General features: G+C 39.2%; 1 pseudogene; it reads right to left on the bottom strand.

Moving 5' to 3' along the window:
• LOC108307427 overlaps positions 1-25016 on the bottom strand; it is a 92644-nt pseudogene that overhangs the window by 46404 nt on the left and 21224 nt on the right.

Raw genomic sequence — 25016 nt, 5'->3', positions numbered from 1 at the left:
TACATCAGTTGATGATGCTTTGTTCTGAGATGAAGGTGTAAGAAAAATCTACTATCTGAGGAGTATTAAAGCTTAAAAAAATGAAATTTATCAGAAAAAACTACACATTTCTGTACAACTTTCGGGAAATAATTACTATCATTGTATAGATAAACCTGAATTAAGATTAGGCTCATGCCTGTAATCCTAATACTTGGGGGGCTGGGGCCAGTGGATCACCTGAAGTCAGGAGTTCAAGGCCAGCCTGGACAGCATGGTGAAGCCCCTTCTCTACTATAAATTTAAAAAATTAGCCAAGCATGGTGATGAGCACCTGTAATCCCAGCTATATGGGAGGATGAGGCAGGAGAACCACTTAACCTGGGAGGTGGGGGTCACAGTGAGCCAAAATCGTGCCACTGTGCTCCAGCCTGGGAAACAAAGAAAGACTCTGTCTCAATAAATAAATAAATAAGTTTATATCTGAATTCTTCATCCATGGTCAAAAATATTTTATTCAGGTTTCAGTGGACAATAATACACAAAGCCTGAAATCATATAAAAGCAAGAGCTTAGATGCCAGCCATGCAGGTTCCAATCATAACCTCAACCTAGTAATGCTCACTGCTGGAAATTACAAAAATATCTCCACCAAATGGGTAATTAGAAAAAAAGAAACAATTCCAGCCATTGGCACAGGTTTCTCCCATAAACAAAGCCCTGTGGGCACATTTCACACCAGGCCATCTGTTGTTTCATGATGGTGAGTTAATAGATGGTTGAGACAAGCAAGAGTAACTCATTATTCAAAGATCCCTCTCAAAATGAAGTTCTAATTGAACTGTGTGTGCTCTAGACTCTGTTTTACTAGAGTCAGGGGAAAGGAAGTATTCTTATCTAATCCTTTTTACCTTTTTGCTTTACTTTCTAAAAACAGCCAAAAACAAAAGTGCAATAATCCCTCTAGTGGTAAAACAGATCACAGGCCAAGGTGGCCAAGCTAAAATTGCTTGATGTGGAATTGGAAAAGGTAGAAAACATTCAGAATTATAAGATAAATAGGCAGGAAATTCAGCCAGTAATCATAGTTGCCAGATAAAATATAGATATATAGTTAAATTTTAATTTCAGATGGACAATGATTTTTTACTATAAGTATGACCCACACAATGTTTGGGATATACTAAAATATTAGTTGCTGTTTATCTGAAATTCAAATGTAACTGGGCATCATGTATTGTATCTGCTAAATTTGGCAACTCTATTAGTAATGAATTCTAACAATTATACAGCAGTGTCTGACTGGGCTCAATATAGAAATCCTATGATTGCCATATAGTAAATAATAATATGCTCACCAAAAAAAATAGTACAGTGCAACAATAACAATATAGGGAATAGGGTAATAGAGTGAATATGGTCATTCTGACAGTCTAAATTTTTAGGCTATAGGAATGTACTCAGTTAAAAAATATGTGGAAACTTTGGGGGTTAGAGCATAAGCTTGTATATTGAAAAATCTTATCATTTCTATTGCCAACCATTCAGATGACTTTTTAACATAAACCTGTTAAACATATGCCATCACTTAATTACTTTTTCATTAATGTCTTTATTCTTTCATGCACTATGCCAGGTACTTTTTAAAGCACTGGAAATAGAGTAGAAAACAAAATAAAGCTCTATTCACATGAAGCTTACCTTCCAGTGGGAGAACACAGAAAACAAGTGAATAGGTGAAACTATAATACCTCAGAGAACAAGTGAATCAAAGAAAAATGAAGCCAAGTAAGGGACATAGAGTGTTTTGGGAGATGGCATGAGTTACGGTATTTACATTGGGTAGCAGGAGAAGGCCTCTCTGGTAAGGTGACATTTGAGCAGAGACCCATAAAATATGAGGGAGCAAGTCATGCAGGTGAAAAAGTAAGAATGAAGGTCCTGAGATTGATAAATCCCTGCTGCATTTTACAGACAGCAGGAGACCAGTATGACCAGAGGTAAGTGACTGAAGAGGAGAGAGGTAGAGGATGAAGTCAGGGAGTTGGTGATAGGAGCAGTCCTTAAAATGGCTTGGGATTTTACACAAAGGGAAACAAGAAGCTACAAAAGTTTTTAACTTTATCCAAGATCCTATGATTCTTCAGTTCAGTAGAGTCACCTCAGACTCTGTATGGAGAATAGACTTCAGGCTGGTAAGGGGAGAGTCAGGGAGAGCTGTCAAGAGGCACTGCCACCAGCCAGGCAAGAGATGACACAGCCCAGGACCAGGTGGAGGTTTGCAGCAGGGAAGGACATGAGAAGCGGTTGGACATGAATACATTTTGAAGGTTAGTCAACAGGAAGGAAGAAAGGATACGCAATTCCTTCCTTCAAGGATCTTTCCCAGTGATAGCTGACATTTACTGAGTATTTGGGTGACATCAATTGTACATACAGAAGCTAAAGTCTACATACCCAACCTCACTAGCCTTCTCAACAACCCCACAAAGAATCTGAGGCTAAAAGAAGCCGAGATATTTGCTTCAGGGGCATATAGCTAATAAGTGAAAGAGTAGTGGAGCTGCTAAGATTTGATTGACACCAAACAATGGAATATACACTCTGAGTATATATACAAAGAAATATAGGCTGTAGGCTCTAACCTCATGAAGCTTGGGAGAGATTTTAGATCAACACGTAAAAGATGGTTAAATTACTATACTAGGCAGTGTGTGGTTGAGAACCAAATGTCTGTATTTAAATGTTTTGTGAATTTGGAGGAGTAGGAAATGTGTATGATTTACAGTGATGGGAGAAGAATTCATTGGGGAGGAGGTGCCAGCTGAGCCTAGCAGAAAAGGGAGCATTTGGATTAGTTGGAGAGGAGGAGGAGGATAAAAAGCAGTAGCAACAACAGAAATAGATCTTAGAGTTTCAAAAATTAGCATGCTATTTCCAAGGCAGAGAGTTGACCATCTTGGATGAAACTGGGGGAAACAGAAACAGTATCCACACTATTGAAAATCTGCACAATCTTAACCAGTTTGTCTGATGATCTCTTTTAAGCAGATGTGAAATATACGAGTATTGACCAAGAAAACGTGAACCACATTAGCATTGACAAAGAAGCTGCACATTTTCACACAGAGCCATGAGGCTTTCTCATCTACAAGAAACAAAATACCTCTTGCTTGTTCATATGGACACATATTATTTGACAATCATCCCCTCCACATGGAAATTTCGTTTGGATATTAATAGATGATAGCTGATAGAGTGGTGGGGGAAATAAACTTTACACACTATAGCTCAGATGTATAACAAATGTGAAGAGTCTTCATTTTGAAACAAGTGTAATGAGTTTACTGCCAAACACCCATTCCAGCATATGGCTGGGGGTGGGGTGGAGGCAGAGTGTTAAAATGCCAATTAGAGGTGAATCATTCTTTTCTGGTTCATAATGGTCTTTTTATTTAAAAGTCCCTTTTGGAAAAATATTTAGCCAATTCAAAGGTCAAACTATTTAACAGGGCTGTCATTTCTCCCTCTCTAAAGGACTGTCTTCCTCCTTTGCAAGACAGTTTCTGGGAACAAGATAAAGCTCATGAATGCCCAGGGTGACGGAAGGGCAGGGGCTCCGGTCCACCTGTGATTGAGGTCCAGATAGGGAGGAGGTGTAGGATTTATAGCACAGTAATTTTATCTTTGCGGGTCTGTCAGCTCCTGTCCCTACCACCTCTGCTTCTAGAATGTTCAGCTTGCGTAGCTCATGGTCTGTTATTTCAGCACACCAGGGGGTTTCTGCCTTTCATCTGAACCTCCGTCTCAACTCCTGCATGCACTTCTGATCTTCTGGGTCTACTCTACTTTCTCCATCTGGCCTCTGCCTCAGCTGGCCATGCCCTGGCCTCCCCTATATGGACAACATGGTTCTCACCACAGGGATGCCATTTGTTCTCGCTCAGCTATATTCCAAATCCTCCACAAAAAGCAAGTGTAAAATTTTATATCTCTCTTCATGCCAACCAGCTACAGCAGTATTTAAGAGAGAAAAGCAATCTTCAGCACTCTCCCTGCCCAAACATGCCCAATCATGTTTCTCCTCTGCTGTGGTCACTTCATGTTGGCCTCGGGGCTCCCTAGGAACAGGTCTCCTTACTGAAGCCAAACAGGGAATGAGCATATAAGCTCTCTGTACTTTCACATTCCCTCTCAGTCTAGCAGGGATTTCTCCCACTCTGTAATCATCACCTCTGAATTTCTTCTTTCAACAGCTTTAGTGAGGTATAATTCATATGCCATAAAACCTACGCATATTAAGGACACAGATAATTGAATTTTAGTAAATTTATATAGTGGCGTGACCATGATCAGGATGTAGTTTTAGAACACTTGCATCACGATAAAATGTGTTCTTAGAGCCACTTGAAGTTAATTTTCATTTCTACCCCAAGTTCTAGAAACCACTGCTCTGCTTTCAGTACTGGGAAGAAAGACCTCCTCCACTTCTAATACGGGGAACCAGGTAAGACCAATTCTCCCACTGAGTACAGCTAAAACTTTGTATTACATGCATAATGTATGAGATATACATATATACGTGTGTGTATAAATATATATATATATATATATATATGAATTATAATTTGGCTGAAAATTACCAGACCAAAATCTAGGAAAATGTGGGAGCCCAGTAAAGTAAGAACAACTTGAGAAACTGCTTTGGTACAGAGGGCATTGATCTATATGAAGATAAAGCTGTGAACAGATCTGACGTTTTAGTAGCTTCGTAGAATGTGGGCAGCTAAAGTAAAAGCCAGCGCCTACCTAAGAAGAAAGTCTGACAAGCACCACCACCCCTTCTTTAAGTTAGGGCTGTCTGAAAAAGAGTAAGCTGGAGTAAGCTACTAGTTTAAGTTTTACAGAAAAGTTTAATCTTCGGACTTGGATAACCAGTTGTAAAGACTGCCAATATGCAAAGAAACAAGACACTGTAAACACAAATCCAGAGAAATAAGACACAACTGAAATGGAGACATAACGGCTTTCTATATTATGAAATAATTATGATAGAAGAAATTTCTAAACATCTTTAAAAATCTGGAAGAAACCAAAAACTACAAAAAGTAACGTAACAATTCTTTTTGAGACAGACTCTCACTCTGTCACTCAGGCTGGAGTGCCGTGGCATGATCTTAGTTCACTGAAACCTTGAGCTCCTGGTTTGAAGTAATCCTCTTGCCTCAGCCTCCCAAGTAAGTAGGACTACAGGCACACACCACCGTACCCAGCTAATTTTTAAAAAATTTTTTTAGAGACAAGGATCTGACGAAGTTGCCCAGCCTGGTCTCGAACTGCTGGGCTCAAGCAATCTTCCTATCTTGGCCTCCCAAAATGTTAAGATTAAAGGCATGAGCCAAAGCACTCAGCCCCAAAAGTGATACGACAAATAGCTAACTAGCACTTCTGGATCAGAGAACACAGTAAGTGAAATTTACAGCCCTACTATGCATTTTATCTGGTGTTTTTAGCAACTTTTAACAAATTCTTATCCTTTCTTCCTGTCTGTTATTCTATCACCTAATCTTCCCTCAATTTTACTAAACTTTGAAATATGGAAACAGAAGGAAGAGGGGTGGTAACATCTCATCAATAAACTTACCTACAGATAGCTTCAGTGGTCTGTTAATGCCTTTCCTAGAAATTAACATCCAAACTCTTTATTGAAAGGAAATAAATTAATCTATCTCAGGCAGTTATTCTATATACAATACACGTTTTTTGTTGCTCATTATGGAAAAAAACCCATCCCGAGCCAGCTTAAACATAAAAGAAAATCATCCTAACAACACTGTGCTGGCATGGAATTTAAGTACAGAATTGTTACAGGGCCTCAGAATAAAACTTGAAAATGGACTCAAATATTATTCATTCTATCAATCTGTCTTCCTCTTCCCATATTTGTTTGTCTCCACTTCTTGGTTTCTTTTTCAGCCACTGGAAAGAGAATGACTTCCTATTTTCATCTCCCAGTATATCACCCCACCCTCTGTGGTCAGGGGGCAGGGATTTTATGATCTCATATTTTTGTTTCCCAGTCTGTCACACAACCCTCTGTGGTCAGGGGGCAGGGATTTTACCATTCCCAGAAAAAGTGGGAGATGGGCAAACAAAATATTAGCTGTTCACTACATGGACCACCCTTGTTAAACTGATAGAAGGTTTATCTGTAAATTCTATAGGTCTAACAAATTATATGAATGAAACTATTATCAGTTCTAGGAGAATATATAAAATGTGTAAAAAAAAAAAAAAGGAATAAAAGACTTCTGCTTGTGGTTACAGCAAACAAATAGATTTACTCTTCCACTTCAGGCAAGTGAGAAAACAGGAAGAATTCTTTAAGACATTTTTTTAAGTTTTTTGTTCTTGTTGTTGTTTTGGTTTTTTTTTTTTTTTTTTTTTTTTTTTTTTTTTTTTTTTTTTTTTTTTTTTTTTTTTACTTCAGTGGATACATGATTGTTTGCTCTACTAGTAAGTTGATATAAATTTTTCTGGGGCTGCATATGTATTATAGTTCACAAAAAGAAAAGGACATTTAAAAATATCAAAAGAAGAAAATAATTCTATAATACATAAAGAACTTTGGTAAATTTTTCAATATAAAAATGAACAATGAATAACAGAAAATGTTACAAAAATGAAACACAAATTACCAATAAACAGATGAAAATATGTTCATCTTTACTATGCAATTTTAAAGAGTTTGTTTTAATCATCCAACTGGTAAAAATTAAGGAGAGTGATTACAACCAAAGTGGATTAAAATGTGAGTCAACAGACCCTCTGCTCTTGTGTTTTGTTTTGTTTTTACACACGGGCTCCCCCAGGCATAGCTCACTGTCACCTCAAACTCCTGGGCTCAACATTCTTCGTAATTCAGCCACTCAAGTAGCTGGGACTACAGGCATGTGCCACTGGATCCAGCTAATTTTTAATTTTTTTTTTGTAGAGATAGACTCTCTCTACATTGTCAAAGCTGATCTCAAACTCTTATCCACAAGTAATCCTCCTGCCTGAGCCTCCCCACATGCTGGGATTACAAGTATGAACCACCACACCTGGCACAGACATTCTCTTATATATGATTGACAGAGTAGAAACTAATATGGTCATGTTAATGGATAATTTGACAGTATTGATTAAAAGTAATTTATCACTAGAATTTCAAAAATATATAACCTTTGATCTAAGAATTCAAATTTTATGTATCCAATGCAGAGTTTTCTATTTTTAACACATGCTCAGAAATGCATGTCTAAGTATTTTCATCACAGCATTGTTTACAACAAAAAAAGCAGAAATCCATTATTTACCTATCAATAGAATAGTTAAATATTATGGTACAATACTCAGATGCTGCTCTGAAACAACTCAAAAAATATGAAGTTGATCCATATTCATTAGCCTGGAAAGACCACAAAATCATACTTTTAGTTGGAAAAGATAAATTGCTAAACAACAGCTTTCAATTTATATAGAAAACCAAAACTATATTAAGATGGAACAAACAGTAAGAAGAGACCCTTGAGGTAAGCATTTTAATAATATTGGAGTAAGTAACAGAGTCCTCAGGCAAGTATAAGGATTAGAAATATCTCTGTGAGACCAGGGTCAATATCAAGCCAAAATTCTGGAAGCCATGAGAATAAAGACAATACTGAGGGAGTCAACAGTCTACCATCATCAAAAGTATGTTGAGGGTCTAGGAGCCCAGATAACACAATTAAGCATCCACAACTAATTAAATTCTGGAACTCAGAAAATCCAATGTATCTGAAATTGCATTAGAGACAAGGAAACAGAAATGAAAAGGTGAGTCTTCCACAGAAATTTGCAAAAGTTCCTGTCACTAGGGAGACTGTGAATGCATTTGTGATCTGATCCTAGTGAAGATAGGAAAAGGACAATGATAATTCATGGGCTGCTTATATACAGAAAAAATTTTATTCCACATATATTCATGACAAAACAATAATGTAACTCAACTACATGGGGTAACAATATGTTGTGTTATCTTATGACCTCTCTCTCAGGTGAGACTAAACTCTGAGTTACTGACTTCCTCTTACCTGACCACAGTTGTGCATGAGAACAAACTGTTCTATTAGCAAATATCTCACATTTTAAACTTTGAGAAATTCAAGACTGTCAAAACATCCTGAATTCGAAGAGTACATCCTAAGCAACAAGAGGAAATTGAAATGACAACAAAATAGTATTTTGTATTTGGTAGAAACGTATAGCAAAAATAAAAGACTGTTGGCATTTTTATTAAAAGAATAATTTCTATCCATGAATAGATAATGCAATGGGTCATCACACATATTAAAATGGATCATGAAATCCATCTATTTAGCTGTTTTTCTTCTATTTTCTTTTTCACAAACACCTGCCACTGAAACATGGTACAAGTCACTTTTTGAAGCTAAGGAACAAAGCAAGCATCTCCTTTCTTGTCTATCCCTGCTGTTCTTCCCTCCTTCTTTCCACCCTTACAGTAAAATTAAACTTCTGCCTGGTGCAATTGAGAAGCCTTCTCTATAAAATTATCATATTAAGAGATTAGTACAGAAATATGTGAATACAGAAGAATATTTAACAAGTATGGCATGTTTAATGTTATGCTATAGAAAATATATACATAAAAATAAGCTTACTCATAATCTCAGTATCCAAAATTATCACTATTAATATTTTGTGATGTTTCTCTCATTTTTGTATAATTTACACATATAAAATTGAAGTGTATTATATATTTTTTTGAAAACTTTGTTCTCTAAATATACACCATGAACATTCTAGCCTATTAAATGGAGTGGATGGCATAATACTCCATCATATAGAAATGAAATAATCAATTTGATCATTATCCCTCTTGTTGGACTTAATGTTATTTCAATTGTATTATAAATAATGCTGCAGTAAATACTATTTTAAATAAACCTTATGTATGTATTTCTGATTATTTCTTTTTTTTTTTTTTGAGACGGAGTTTCGCTCTTGTTACCCAGGCTGGAGTGCAATGGCGCGATCTCGGCTCACCGCAACCTCCGCCTCCCGGGTTCAGGCAATTCTCCTGCCTCAGCCTCCTGAGTCGCTGGGATTACAGGCACGCGCCACCATGCCTAGCTAATTTTTTGTATTTTTAGTAGAGACGGGGTTTCACCATGTTGACCAGGATGGTCTCGATCTCTTGACCTCGTGATCCACCCGCCTCAGCCTCCCAAAGTGCTGGGATTACAGGCTTGAGCCACCGCGCCCGGCATTTCTGATTATTTCTTAAACATGACTTTCAAAAAGTAAAATTAGTATATCAAAAATATTATTTTTAAGATTTCTGACACTTGTTACCATTTTGTCCTACAGAAAGCATGTACTAGTATAAGTTGACCCAAGTAGTTCATAAAAGTACACAACTTTAAAAAAAATATCCACCATTCTTCCTCTCTCCAGCATTGGGCATAACAATCTTTTTAAACTTTCTGCTAAAAGATGGCAGCATTATTTAAAGTTCTGTTACTTCAACTACGAGAAACATAAAATTATATCTCTGAAAACATACTGAGGTGTTTAAATTTTTTTACCTTCAGGAATACATTATATATTTAACTTAGTTTCTGTTACGGTTTGTCTCGTTTCTAATTTGTCGTTCATATTCTGACTGAACATAGTACTTTTTTATGTACAGAAATATTTAATTTTATATAGTCAATACAATCTTTTTATGTTTTATTTGTTTTAGTGGGTTTTTTGTTTGTTTGTTTGTTTGTTTGGTGTTTTGTTTGTTTGTTTTTCTGACAAGCGCTCGGTCTGTTGCCCAATCCAGAATGCAGCGTTACGGTCGTAACTCACTGCAGCCTCGAACTCCTGGGCTCAAGCCATCCTCTCACCTCAGCCTACTAAGTAGTTTTTTAATGTTTTCTTATTATCTCAGAGAGGCCTCCTCCATTCCATGTCAAATTAATAAACACTATTCTGTTATCTGAATTACCTTAAGCACACATTAATATTTAGCTGTCCATCTGAAATATATAAAATAGTTTTGGGTCAAGGGACTGTGACCCAATAGCTATTACTTAGGCAAAGCCTAAATATTTTAAATGTATCACTATTTTATTATCTTTTTAAATAAAAGAGACGTTATTTATCTTGAATGATATGTTATCAAAAATCCAAAAAAGGACACTTTACAAGGCACAATCCTATTATATATCAAAAATTATGGTAAGGTTATCAGAGAGCTTTTGAAGAGTTCTGTTATCTAAAATTTAGTCGCAATGAACTCAATTTGTTTTATTCTTACCAACTACAAATGCCATTTTGTAAGAAAAAACAATTATAATCACCTTAATATTAGAAATATTTTGATAATACCTGGATATTGATCATATCAAATAAAATATTAATAGGAAAATATATTAAATTGACATTCACAAAGGAGCCCTGAGAAGAAAGATGCTAGGTGCCATTTGAAGAAAGAGACTGAAGCAAAATGCAGAAATTGTTCTTTTCATTTCATGCAAGCTGAGATCTGTGTATGTATTCTAATTAGACATCTGCTCCACTCTCATTTTTTATGTTCCCAGAAAATTATCAGGCGAGCTTTCCCCAATATTATGGACGGGATACTCAGACAAACTCCTCTACTGTGATATGAGTTCCTGTCCTCTGTAAATTGTAACAATTGTGCTTTTAGATATATTGCTGAGATCTTCAGGAAGCAAGTGAAATCTCTAAGGGCAAGAGAGAAACAAAACAAAAACACTGAGGCAAACCCTGCAAAACCATTAAAGTTTGCATTTTCCTGGGAAAATAACAATATTAGAACTAGGAGTTGTGGACTAAACACCCAACTCTCCAAAACTGAGACCCCTAAATATGGCCAAGACTCTGCAGAAGGGAAATGTGGTCTCAGGTCAGTAGCCCTGGTTGCTGGCCTAAGCAATAACTTGCCTACAGATTCCACTCTTTGCTACCTTTGTTTTGCTCCTCACTGCCTCCGGCTTAGCCTTCAGCCTCTATTATTATTATTATTATTTTGCATTTTTAATGAACTCTGGGAAATATTCATGCTGTGACCAGGAGGTTGCATTCGAGTCTTTCAAATTCAGCCTTCTTCTTTATCTTTAAAATACAGTCTACTTTCTCCTTGCCTTGTCTATACCACCAAAGTCTCTTGAACTCCTTTCACTGAAACAGTTCCATGTCTTTTGGGTATATGTGCTTTTGAGTCAATTGAGCCCCTTGGATTTTTTTTTTTCCTTTTTATAATTCACTTTGTAAACTATTAACCATGTGGTATCTGAGAGTCTTATTTTGCCAGCATGTGGCAGCACATCACACAGGACATTTTTGTTCAACAATCCCAAGACTGAACAGCTATTTAAGATCAGAAACTGTGATAATGCTTCAATTCACTGAGTTTACTTTATTGAGCACCTAAAATGAACTGACATTTTAAAATAGGAACATTCATATGCAAACTAAAATATCCAGTCACTCAAATTATGTCTTTACAAGCTAAAACATCTGGATGGCTGATGTTAATTTACAATTTTGTTCTGAATGTTTAGTATTGTACAGAAGTAGCCCCAGCTTATATTTATATTCACTTTATGTTTTTTGCAAGAGAAAGCTATGTAGTAGTCTACAATTCAGTTCATATAAGCTCTTTTAACCAACTTCTACTTAACTGACTCGCTGGACTAATCAAAAGTTTGCTTTCCTGCTTTAAGACTTATCAATAGCTGTGTTCGCAGGTTCTGATCTCTGATATGCGCCTGCTCTTCTGCTCCACCAAGTTGTGTGCCAAATAAGAATAAGTTGTGTTTCTTCCCAAAGCTGCCTATGACAGTTGTATTTATTGTATAGTTAGCATGAAATGTGATTAAATGTCAAGTAAACTGAAGCAATATGGGTATAAAAGGAAAACTGTTTCTCTGAACAAGTCATTGACTACTTTGGAAAAACAATAAAATTTAACGTAAAATTGCTGTTGAATTGGTCATGGGGACATGACCAGTGTTTTGAGAACAAAATCATAAAAACCTAGGAAAGTTTTGCTTTCAAAATGCATTGCAGTATAGTTCTTATAAGTTGCTTCACTTATAAGGAAGCAGAAATAGGAGATGGCAAATGCTGTATTACAGGTAGGTTTTTTTTTTGAGATGGAGTCTCGCTCTGTCACCTAGGCTGGAGTACAGTGGCATGATCTCGGCTACTGCAACCTCTGCCTCCTGGGTCCAAGGGATTCTCCTGCCTCAGCCTCCAGAGCAGCTGGGATTACAGGCACACACCACTGTGCCTGGCTAATTTTTGTATTTTTAGTAGACATAGGGTTTCACCATGATGGCCAGGCTGGTGTCGAACTCCTGACATCAGGTGATCTACCTGCTTTAGCCTCCCAAAGTGCTGGGATCATAGGCATGAGCCATCACATCCAGTCTATAGGTAGGATTTATACTAGAAATTGAAGAGAGAACTCCAGTCAGCAAACCCATGTGCTCTTTTCCTCTGAACTTGGAAGAAGCTGGCAATCATTTCACTACCCCTGAATTAGTAACCATGAGCGGAAATTGATTTAGCATTCTGAGGCCATTTTATCCATTGGAGGACAATGTTAGATCATCCCTAACACATGGGGAGGAGAGAATTAGGGACAGCCTAGCATTGCCCTCTATGAGGAAACATGGCCTCAGGTTGATAAGTCAGTTTTAGCTTATGGGTACTGATGAAGGAGTAGGGAAAAGAACTTTCTATTTGAAGAATACTATCACACATGGGGAGGATATTTTAATGTAAACAAGCCCCGTAAGGGAAATGGCTGCACCACAGTCAAGGGTAGGCCGAGTGCAGTATATAACATCCAGTGCAGTCTAACACAGCAGGACTGGAGTGCAGGTTCACAGTCCCATGCACTATATAATCTCAGTTATGTAACCACGTTATGAGTGGGCTCATCACCTGGCTCTGAGCTGCTGTGGCCTGTGAGGTGCACAAATGTATCACCAATACTGTGAGAGGACATGCATAATGGAGCCAGCTGCTTGCAGGGGGACAGAGAGGGATCCAGCCACCTTGCAGGTGGACAGAGGGAAGTTAGGAAGCCATGAGTGTGCCAAGGGGCACAGATGCACATCTTGGGGCCACAGAAGCCCTGGAGCCAGTGCTGAGAGGGGCTGTGGCCAGAGAAGGCGGCTGAGACTAAGGCTGACAGAGAGAGAATAAAGCCATATCCCAACTGCCTACATCCCCTGAGTGTTCTTTCAACTACTCGCCACCCATCACCAACTCCTCTCAGACCCCAGCTTGGGTGAAACCTGGCAAGCCCCTAGAGCTAACTGTCTAGGGGAGTTGACAGGGAATAAAAAGAAAAACCAATAAATAACAAGACTAGGAAACATTAAGACGAACCTGGAATCTGAGACATGTTATAAGAGAGCAAACAATTTCTTCGGTGAGTTAACAGCAATCAGAAATGATTAGTGGTGAGACTTTAGATTAAAAGAGCTAGGAGATGACAAAGGGCTAATATCCAGAATCTACAAAGAACTAAAACAGATTTACCAGAAAAAAAAAATAAGCCTATGCAAAAGTGGGCAAAGGATATGAACAGACACTTTACAAAAGAAGACATACATGAGGCCAACGAACATGAAAAAATGCTCATCATCTCTGGTCATTAGAGAAATGCAAATCAAAACTACATTGAGATACCATCTTATAGCAGTTAGAATGGCCATCATTAAAAAATCTGGAGACAACAGGTGCTGGAGAGGATGTGGAGAAATAGGAACACTTTTACACTGTTGGTGGGAGTGTAAATTAGTTCAACCATTATGGAAGACAGTGTGGCCATTCCTCAAGGACCTACAAATAGAAATTCCATTTGACCCAGCAATCCCATTACTGGGTATATACCCAAAGGATTATAAATCGTTCTGCTCTAAGGACACATGCACACAAATGTTCATTGTAGCACTGTTTACAATAGCAAAGGCCCACAATCAAACGAAATGTCCATCGATGATAGACTGGACAGGGAAAATGGCACATATACACCACGGAATACTATGCAGCCATAAAAAACGATGAGTTAGTGTCCTTTCTAGGGACATGGATGAACCTGGAAACCATCATTCTCAGCAAACTGACACAAGAACAGAAAATCAAACACCACATGTTCTCATTCATAGGCGGGTGTTGAACAATGAGAACACATGGACACAGGGAAGGGAGCATCACACACTGGGGTCTGTCGGGGGGAAATAGGGGAGGGACAGCAGGGGGTGGGGAGTTGGGGAGGGATAGCATGGGGAGAAATGCCAGGTATAGGTGAAGGGGAGGAAGGCAACAAATCACACTGCCATGTGTGTACCTATGCAACAGTCTTGCATGTTCTTCACATGTACCCCAAAACCTAAAATGCAATTTAAAAAAGAGCCAGAAGAAACATAAAAAGCAACTGTAATGTATGATCCTTGTTTAGATCCTAATTTAAACAAACCACCTGTAAAGAAAAAAAAAATTTCATGGAGAAGTTTGAATTTAGAAAGGATATTAGATGATACCCAGGAATTATTAATTTTGTGAGTTCCAGTAAGATGGCAGTTACATAAGAACATTTTCATATTTTTGGAGATGCATCTGACAGTTTGTACAGGTGAAATGGAGTGATGCCTCAGATTTACTTTAAAATGCATCAATAAGAAAAAGAGTAAAACACATGTGGCAAAATCTTGAACTCTACCAGTCAAAGTCCAATCGGGAAGAAAAAACTAGGTATTTAAACAGAAGAAATGTCATACAAAAATAAGAAAAGATCACAACAGTGGTAAAAGAATGGAGAAGCCAAACAAGGAACGATGAATTTGGCAATAGCAAAAACGTGCTACCACCTTTTGACTTGAAAAGCAACAGGAGAAAGTACCAATAGAGCTGAACCACCCCAGCCGGGCTGCCCAGCATTACCAGGGACCTGAGAAAGGACTATCTGACAAGAGCAGGATCTCCCACAGCAGCTGCCTGAGACCTGGGAAAGCAAACACTTCTGTATAATCTGATTCTCCTCTCTCTCTCCCTCTCTCCAGTATTCCACAAAGGCTTTTTTGAACTGAGACCACCAGAAGCCAGAAAACAAGAAGGGAAGCCTGGAAAATATAGTTCTGGTTTTACTGGGGGTGGAGGGAACTCATATTTTATACATTTGCAGAAAGATTTTAAGTGTGTTTATTACAAAGATACTCAGTCTCTTTATGCGTGCAGCCTCAGCCAGAGAGATTGTTACCTACATGACAGGCGGGTTCAATGGCTTGGCCGGTGATAGTCCGATGACCACAATCTAAAACCAAGGAAGATTTTAAAAGGGGATTTTATTACTTGCAACAAGTACGGAGGATGCCCGGTATAGTTTCCCAAAAGGATGTCTCCTCAGATGTGCAAACAGGGCTTTTACTGAGCTGGAGGGCTGAGTCACTGTATGTAGAGGTGGAGTGAGGGCAGTACAGGCGCAAGCCCGTCATGCTTCCACATACATCAACAGCAAATGGCCAAGAAGCTCCTCCCAGGGTGGGGTGTTTAGTATGGTCATGAGGCGAGTTCACCAAAGTTCATCTCCTTTTGTCAACTCGGTGTCTCTGGACCCAACTGATTTTTTTTTCTTTCAGGGCTTGAGCTTCTTCCTGGAACTTTAAGTGGGTGCTTTTTCACAGTTTATACCCAAAAACCCAGGGACCCTGACTTACAGCATTCTCAGTGTTCGCCTCTTCCGTGCCTCAATTTTAAAGGATCGAAAAAGTTAATAATTCATATGGGGTTATCACATACTGTTTCACCCTACCAGAATGAGGAAACGTGGATTTTTGGCCCCCACTCTGCAGTTATTCCAGGCAAAATTGGTTCTCAGAACACCAGTTCTTAATTTTGCCAAAGACTGAAGCAAAAGCTTAGTGGTACCTGAGGGGAAAACACAGGCAAAGATGTTTTTCTTTTTTCAGCCTTGACAATGTGAAATCTGGATTCCATGACTTGGGACCCTGATGGGAAATTTCACCAATTGATTTAAAAGATTGATCTGGGCATTGTACATCTACTGCACCTAGAAGGGAGGCTTACCTGGGCAACTTCTCTCTTAAAGAATGGCACTAAGACAATCTTCACTTCTTGCTATATTTAGAAACTTGCCTTGAGTCAGACCCAGTTATCTCACTTGAAGTAATTTAGTGCTTCCATTACACACATATTCAAAACTCTTGACTTGTCCCTGGGATTCCAGAAATTAAAGGAATCAAAGGGGAATTGGAAACTGAGTGAAGGTTCTGTCTGGCCCAGAAGCTCTTGGGTATCCTGTGCATAGGGATTTTTCCCTTCTGTGCCAGAGGGCCTGGTGAGGCATTGATGAGGACTGGGAAACCCTCTCACTAGGGAAAATCTGATCCTAGTCATCACATATGTCTCAACTGGAAAATAATGCTTGTTCTGCCAATTCCTACAACTGACGCTGCCTCTGGACTTAGTGAGGACTAATACTGCTGGCTGGTGCTGCTTTGTCTTTTTCCTCAGATACTGAATGTTCCAGACCTTGAGCAGCATTTTCTTCTGCTCTGATCATGGAGGATGGCTCAGCTGAGCTTGTAGTAGTCGGAGTTTACTTCTCTGTACCACCATTGCCTGTTTATGACTGTCTTTTGCTTTTACTTTATTTTTGTTTAGCCAAACCTGCTTCTTTCCAAAATACCTCCTTTAGATTTTGCTTTTCAGGGTTAAAGAAGAAATAGGCTCAGATGCTGCCTAACTCTCTGATTTGAAAAATAAATGCACCCAACAAACCAACATGTACCCCTCGTCTGGACTTAAGCTGTTATTAAGCACCATTTCTTACCCAGTTCATCTTGACTCTGCCTCTCTATAAAGTTATAATGCTATAAATTTCTCAAGAATGTTCCTTCAGAAGACTGGGAATAGCTGCATCCCCACCTATAATTCATGCACCACTTTTACACCACCAGAATTTTTTTTTTTTTTTTAGTATTTTTATCCAATCTTTCTGGTCATCTCCTCTAAATCTCTACATGTGTAATTTATTTTGTGCAGCTATCTGAAGTTTACAGGGTAGTTGTCTAATTTCTCTTCTACTCACAGCTTTGAGTGGCAATCCCTTGATAGATTTCTGGAATCTGACACTTTACGGGACAGTCATTACAGTCTGCTCATAAGGATTACACCCCCTTTCTCTGATTGATTTTTCGGCTATACTCCATCTGATATAGTTAAAAACTCAAACATCTCTCTAGTTTCTAATATCACTTTAAAGAGCAGGTAAGCAGAGTAAGTCTTTTTCCCTTTTTAACTTATTTCAAGTTTTTATTTCCCTTTCATATCTATCAAGTCTGTCCTCTAAGGTCTAACCTTTATTCTAAGGAAATACTGTATTTGTCCAATTTTTCCAAGCTATCTTTCTTAGGTTCTCTCTGAAGCAGAACCTGAGACAAGGTGAATGCAGTTTATTTGGCAGATGATGCCCCAGGAAGCACCAATAGGGGAGTGAGGAATAAGACAGGAAAGAGGAGGGAGCCACTACAGGGTTCAATTATAAGCAGATGGGCTCTGTGGGCATCTGGGGCTCAATCTTATGGGTGTTTTGGTGGATGTCCAACCCAAGAATAAAGAAGATGGAAATTTTTCCTCCTACTCCTGTCCATCATTTACTGAGAGCTACTCCACAGTCGCTATAAATACTGTTGTTCTGGTCTCTTATAGATTGCGTAAGCCAGTGCATTACTGTCTACTGTGTTCAGTCCCAGTTTTTCCACAGGTGGGAGCTTTAGCAATAGCGATGCTGCAGTATTCCAGTTGTTCCCCCACCTCACATTTACTGCCAGCAATAAGGTACTTATTGCTATTTGGACAGTAACTATTTCCTTTCCAGAATCCCATCTTGAGGCTCTACTTTGGAATATACCTTAGAACTGTTGTCTTCAGTTGAGCTGCTTCTGAAATAAAACTGTATGTAAGGATTTGAGTGAAAGGTTTTTATTCTGGAAGTGATCCCAGGAAGCACTGACAAGGGAGTGGGGAAGGGAGACAAGGAAAGAAATGACAGTGATACAGTGTGTTTTCATGCGGAAGTTACTGATGTGGGCTCCATCCCACTGGGGACACGATGAGGTCTATGTAAATCTCACAGTTATTTCTGGAGGAAGGAAGTTAGTAGTTTAACCACCAGCTCTTGTCTGTCCTTGCCTGAATACTTCCCCAAGGGTGTTATTTCCTGGGTAGTTCCATCTTTTTCTGGGCAAAGGCTAACCATGTATCTTGGTCCACTTGGGCTGCTATAACAAAATGTCATAAACTGGGTGACTTATAAAAGATAGAAATTTATTTCTCACAGTTCCCGGGGCTGAAAACTCCAAGATCAAGGCACCAGAAGATTCAGTGTCTGGTGAGGTAGGCCCACTTCCTGGTTCATAGAGGATGATCTTCCCAGCCTCACAGGGCAGAAGCAGAAAGAGAGCTTTCTGAGCTCTCTTAGGTCTCTTATAAGGAGGCAAGCATAATAAGGACACTCACTCCATTCATGAGGGCTCTGCTCTCATGGCCTAATCACCAACCAAAGACTCCACCTCCAGACATCATGGATTTGGGGAAGATAAACCTTCAGTCTATAGCAGGATATGACCAGAAAAGGCCTCAAAGATAGCATTGCAGGGGTCTGCAGTAGGAAAATACAGAAATATAGAGGAACCCCAAGTATTTAGAATATAAGGATGGGCACCAACATCTGCAATATAGTCTTCCTTCATTTTGTTTCCATGCTTCTGCTCTATTTTGATAATCAAACTAAAACCCTTTTTCAAATTAATTTTACTCCTCTTTAGTCTCTGAACAAAGTTGATTCCTAGAGCTGGACAATTCCAGGCTTAGGCCTTTTCAAACTGTCAAATTAGACTTTGAGTTTGCAACTGGCTTATTATTTCTCAACCAAACATCTGATATGTTTCCTTTAAAATAATGATCCCTATTCTTTTTAATTTGTTTATTAAGGAAATACAAACTGGGCAAAGCTAGAGTTTGGATTTCTGCCACCTGTAACAGTGATTAGAGATAATGAAATTAACTAGAGTCAGATCCACCTGGAGGCTGAATAGTGTGGCGTGACTCTTGAACTTACTAGCAAGTTTCTCCATATCCATCCGATTGCCTGAGACGAAAGGCAGTGAAATTTGAGCAACTAGGTTAGCACTTACTACCTAGGCGTTGGACTAGCAATTTAAACAAGAGTGTTATAAGATTGTTATAACATCCTTTTATATATTGCATGTATCTATTCCAAGTTATATTTCTTGATGTGAAACTTTTGTGTCAAATGCATATACTTTAAAAATTTTGTCTAAATACATTTAAGTTAATCATTTTAAACTCCAACCAGGAGTATGTAAAAGTTTCTATGAACCCTCTCCAGCACTAAGTATTTTGATTTTCTCTTTACCTTTGACAAGATAGAGCATGACATATTATTTCATTTAAACTTTGTTCTAGGGATTCTGAGTACTTTTGTAACCCTATTGCTAATTTGTGTTGAGTGTATGTGAATTTGTGTGAGGTCTTGAGAGAATATATTCTCTTCCTGGGTTCACAAGGGGGCGTAGTTTCAAAGGCAAGAACTTCGAGCGCCATGTCTTCTCTACCAGCTCCATCCAGGTCTTAAGGGTCTTTGTTTAAGCTTTGGTGCACACAGGAAAAAATCAAAAATCAGTCACTCCAGAGGGAGTTTAAAGGAACTCCTTTCATAGGTCAAAGAGGTTGGATAGGGTGGGAATTCCTCCCAGGTTAAAAGTCCCCTTCTCTTTGGGAGGCCGAGGCGGTGGATCATGAGGTCAAGAGATCGAGACCATCCTGGTCAACATGGTGAAACCCCCTCCCTCTCTCTACTAAAAATACAAAAAATCAGCTGGGCATGGTGGTGCGTGCCTGTAATCCCAGCTACTCAGGAGGCTGAGGCAGGAGAATTGCCTGAACCAGGAGGCAGAGGTTGCNAGGCAGAGGTTGCGGTGAGCCGAGATCGCGCCATTACACTCCAGCCTGGGTAACAAGAGCGAAACTCTGTCTCAAAAAAAAAAAAAAAAAAAAAAGTCCCGTTCTTCCACACCCCTTCGGATTCCATATTTGGGTCCCCTTCCACAATCTTGTGGAAGGTTTTCTCCCTTATCTTTTTCTTTCTCCTTTTTCTCTTTCTCTGCCTAAATAAATCACTTTTTGCAAAAACTCTTTGGTGTCTGATATTTACTTGTGAGCGCACCGCGCCTGGTGTGGTCCTCTCTCCCATTCTTGGGTGAGTGAGAGACCAACGGCCTAGAAGAACAGCCCACCAGGTAGTAAGCTAAGCCTCCCCCAGGTCCCGGAACCCAGCAGCAGTCTGTATATATTAGCCTCTATTATAAATATTTTCTAACACTTTCCATTTGCCTTTCAAATTTATTTATCTTATGGCATACCAAATGTATATGCTCATATATACATTTGGGATATATGAGTATACCAACACAATAATACTCAAATCTATTCATTTTGAAATAAACTTTCAAATTATTACTTGTCTAAAACTTTTTTTTTTTTTTTACTTTTAATTCAGGGGTACATGTGCAGGGTGTGCAGCTTTGTTACATAGGTAAATGTGTGTCATGGAGGTTTGTTGTACTGATTATTTTATCACTCAGGTATTAAGCCTAGTATTTATTATTTTTCCAGACCCTTTCCCTCTTCCCACTCTCCACCCTTCAGTAGGCCTTAGTGTCTGTTGTTCCCCTCTATGTGTCCATATAGCCTCATCATTTAGCTCCCATTTGTAAGTGAGATCATGTGGTATTTGGCTTTCCATTCCTGTGTTACTTTGCTAAAGATAATGGCCTCCAGCTCCATTCATGTCCCTGCAAAGAACATGTGATCTCATTCTTTATTATGGCTTCATAGTAATCCATCATGTATATGTACCACACTTTCTTTATCTAGTCTATCACTGATGGGCATTTGGGTGGATTTCATATTTTTGCTATTGTAAAACATATGCATGTGTGTATCTTCATAATAGAATGATTTATAGTCCATTGGGTATATACCCAGTAATGGGATTGCTGGTCGAATGGTATTTCTGACTTTTAGTCTTTGAGGAATTGACATTCTATCTTACACAATGGTTGAACTTATTTACACTCCCACTAATAGTGTATAAGCATTATTTGAAACTTTTTTCATTATGATTTATTTCTATTACTTTAAGTTCAAAAGTCATTCTCCATCTCTATGTCAGAAACATATGCTTAGATTTTCTAAATGCTGATGGTTTTTTACATTTAAAATTTTGATATGTATGGAATTTAATGTTATTTTTCTAATTATTATTCATTTGTCCCTAAATGTTGAGTGACTCCCTCTTTTTCCCAGTTGCTTGCAATGTAATTTTTAATAAAGTCAAACATATGCCCACAAGAATACCTTCATAGATTACTTTACTATCCCATTCATCTCTAAATCCTTATGCTAATATCACATTGTTTTGTTAATATCTGATGTATCAAATACCCCTACATTTTAAATCCATTTACAAAATTTCATAAACTACATGTATTTGCTTTCTTCAAATGGACCTCAAAATTTTATTAGCTCTTTTTATTTGTTTATTCTTCAGAAGAACTTTAAAATCACTACCACATTTCAAAATTACTCTAAAGCCTAATGGGATTTTATAGGCATTTCATTATAAATTAATTTAGAAATTGATTTAAAATCATGTTTAGCCTTTCCTTTCAAGAACGTGGTATGCGGCATAATTTAGTCACTTCAACTTTTCATGTCCCGTTGCAGTTTATTTTTTATCACACAGGTCTTGCTTACGTATTATTAAAGAACGTAATATAGACAGCTGATGTATGAAAGCAAAGAGGTGTATATAAATAAAAGCACACATTACAGAATATACACGCACCTACACAATAATAAAGTTTTGCTCTGACACCTGAGACTTCTTGCTGTACTACTTGCTAGTCGTTGCTAGAATACTTATTTGTAACCAGTTTCAACAGTCAGGGTCCTGGCAGAAAAACAGACGACACGCTCAAACGGACTATGGATATGAATTCATGAAAAGTCTATTGACAGAGGCAAGAACATGATTAGGGATCCAACAAGGGGTGAAGCAGCATGGGAGACTGACAGCAGAGGAAGCACCACACTGACCAACCCGAAGGGTAAGGAAAAGGTGTGGTGCAGTTTCCACAACCCAGCGAGAGCTGTAGCAGATTCTATCTGTTTCTACACATTGCTCTCCAGCTAGTACCTCCCATTTCTTGAACCCAACTAAAAGGAAAAGAGCAGAGGAAGCCAGCTGATACATTCCAAAAAAGACAACCTCCCTACCAGGTAAGAAAGTGCAGGAAAGGAAAAAGAAGAGCTCTCAGGAGCCTAGAAGATGCGGAGATAGACAAAGCATGGCTTTTCAATAGAATAGAAACACATGTATCTATAGAAAGACAAAAAGACTTGTAAGGTTGACAAAGATAAATACTGAAAATATTGAGTGAATAAGAACAGGTTTTAAAAACGCAAGTGCTATATGATACAATTCATGTATATTTTGGAAACACAGGAAGCAACAATATGTATTTTATGCACATAAACCTATGTATTAAAAGTAATATCAAAAAGTTAAAAAAAAAAAAAAAAAGCATAGAAGGCCGGGTACGGTGGCTCACACCTGTAATCCCAGCACTTTGGGAGGCTGAGGTGGGCCGATCACAGGGTCAGGAGTTTGAGACCAGCCTGACCGACATCAGGAAACTCTGTCTCTACTAAAAATACAAAAATGATCCAGGCATAGTGGCACACACCTGTAATCTCAGCTACTCAGAAGGTTGAGGCAGGAGAATCACTTGAACCTGGGAGACAGAAGGTGCAGTGAGCTGAGTCCACACCTTTCACTCCAGCCTGGGTGACAGAGCAAGACTCTGTCTCAAAGAAAAAAAAACTATACAAGAAGAGATGCTAATTTTAGTTAGCGGTTTCCTATAAAAATGGAGACAGTACTCTCTATTGAGATGTGAGTGTTCCACTGCATTCCAGCCTAGGTAACAGAGGAAAACCCAGTCCCTAAAACTAATAATAATCATAGTATTCACAAATCTAAAAATCACAATTGAATTTTAATAAGAATCTGGAAAATAAAGTGTTTTTGTGTTTTCTGTTAACTTTTTTAGATGAACATGTTAAACACTTTTAAAAAGATGATTTTGGAGGGGGGATCCAAGATGGCCATTTAGGAACAGCTCAGGATTGCAGCTCCCGGTGAAAGCACAGAGGGTGAATGGATGCCACATTTTTATTGCCCACAGATTAGGAAATTCCCAGGCGGAGGAGCTCCACCGGTCGCCAGCACAGCTGTTTCGGCCAGCGCGGCTGTGCCGGCCGGCGCCGGTGCTTTGTCAGCGCCTGGGAGCAGTGGTCCTCTGTACAAAATACAGTGGTCTGGGTGCCCTTTTGGCTGGCGATTGGAGCCACGGGAAGGCACCCATTCATCTGTTTAAAAAGGGGACTGAACAGGGAACCAGGACAGTAGACTCCAGGGCAAAAAAAAAAAGCTCCACAAATCTCAGTGCAGCTGTTTAAGCCAGTGCAGTGAGTCACCGCAAGCATGGGAAAACACACAGATCCCGGCGCCTATTCAACAGGCAACTGGAACACCAACTTAAAAAACAAAAAAAGGCTCTGAGGCAGGGAGCCAGGCGATCAGGCTCGGCTGGTCCTACCCCCACAAAAGAACAGCAATCAGAAACTCTCTGGATTGAGAGTTTCACAGCAAGCACAGCTGAACCCAGGATGGTCCAGCTCTGTGGGGGAGGGGCGTCCGCCATTACCGAGGTAGCCCACAACTACGGAGGTAGTTGGGAAATGCTGAGGCAGCCCGCAGCTGCCAAGGCAACCCGCCACTACAGAGAGACTCCGTCTTAACAGAGGTGGGCCACCATTGCCGAGGCAGTTCCAACTACACCCATATAAACAGGACTGCAGGGAAGTCCACTCGGCAGCTGGGTGGAGCCCACAGCAGCTCAGCAAAGCCTCTACAGGCAGACAGTGACTAGGTTGCCTCCTTGTTGGGCAGGGCAGCTCTGAAGGAAAAAAAAAGAAGGCAGCAGCATAACAGAAACTCATAAATAAAGCCCTAAATCCCTGGGACAGAGCACCTGGGAACAAAAAGCAGTTTATGAGTTCTGCTGCAGCAGACCTAAACATACCTGCCCAGCAGCTCTGAATAAACAATGGAGCTCACAACTCAGCACTTGAGCTCCTATAAAGAACGGACTCTCTCCTCAAGCAGCTCCCTGACCCCTGTATATCCAAAGAGCCACCTCAAAAAGGAGAGATCAGACTTACACTTGGCAGGTATTCTTCTGGGACAAAGATAGCAGAAGAAGAAAACTGGCAAAACCCTTACTGTTCTGCAGCTGCTGCAGGTGATCCCCAGGCAAGCAGGGCCTGGAGTGGACCTCAGCAGACCTACAGCAGAGGGGCCAGACTCTCAGAAGGAAAACTAAGAAACACACATAACCTCATCATCAACAAACAGAACATCAACTCAGAGACCCAATCTGAAAGCCAGCAACTACAAAGATGACAGGTGGATAAATCCTTAAAGATGGGAAGAAACCAGCACAAAAAGGATGAAAACACACGAAATCAGAACACCTCTCCTCCCACAAGGGATCACAACTCCTCACCAGCAAGGAAACAAGGTTGGAGGGAGAACAAGTGTGATGAAATGACAGAATCAGACTTCAGAAGGTGGGTAGTAAGAAATTTCTGTGAACTAAAAGAACATGTTCTAACCCAATGCAAAGAAACTAAGAACCTTGAAAAAAGATTTGACGAAATGCTAACGAGAATGGACAAAATAGAAAGGAATATAAGTGAATTGATTGAGCTGAAAAACGCAACACGAGAACTTC

The sequence above is a fragment of the Cebus imitator genome, unplaced genomic scaffold (assembly GCF_001604975.1).
Source record: "Cebus imitator isolate Cc_AM_T3 unplaced genomic scaffold, Cebus_imitator-1.0 Scaffold79, whole genome shotgun sequence".
Classification (NCBI taxonomy): domain Eukaryota; kingdom Metazoa; phylum Chordata; class Mammalia; order Primates; family Cebidae; genus Cebus; species Cebus imitator.
This window is presented reverse-complemented; position numbering and strand designations above follow the sequence as displayed.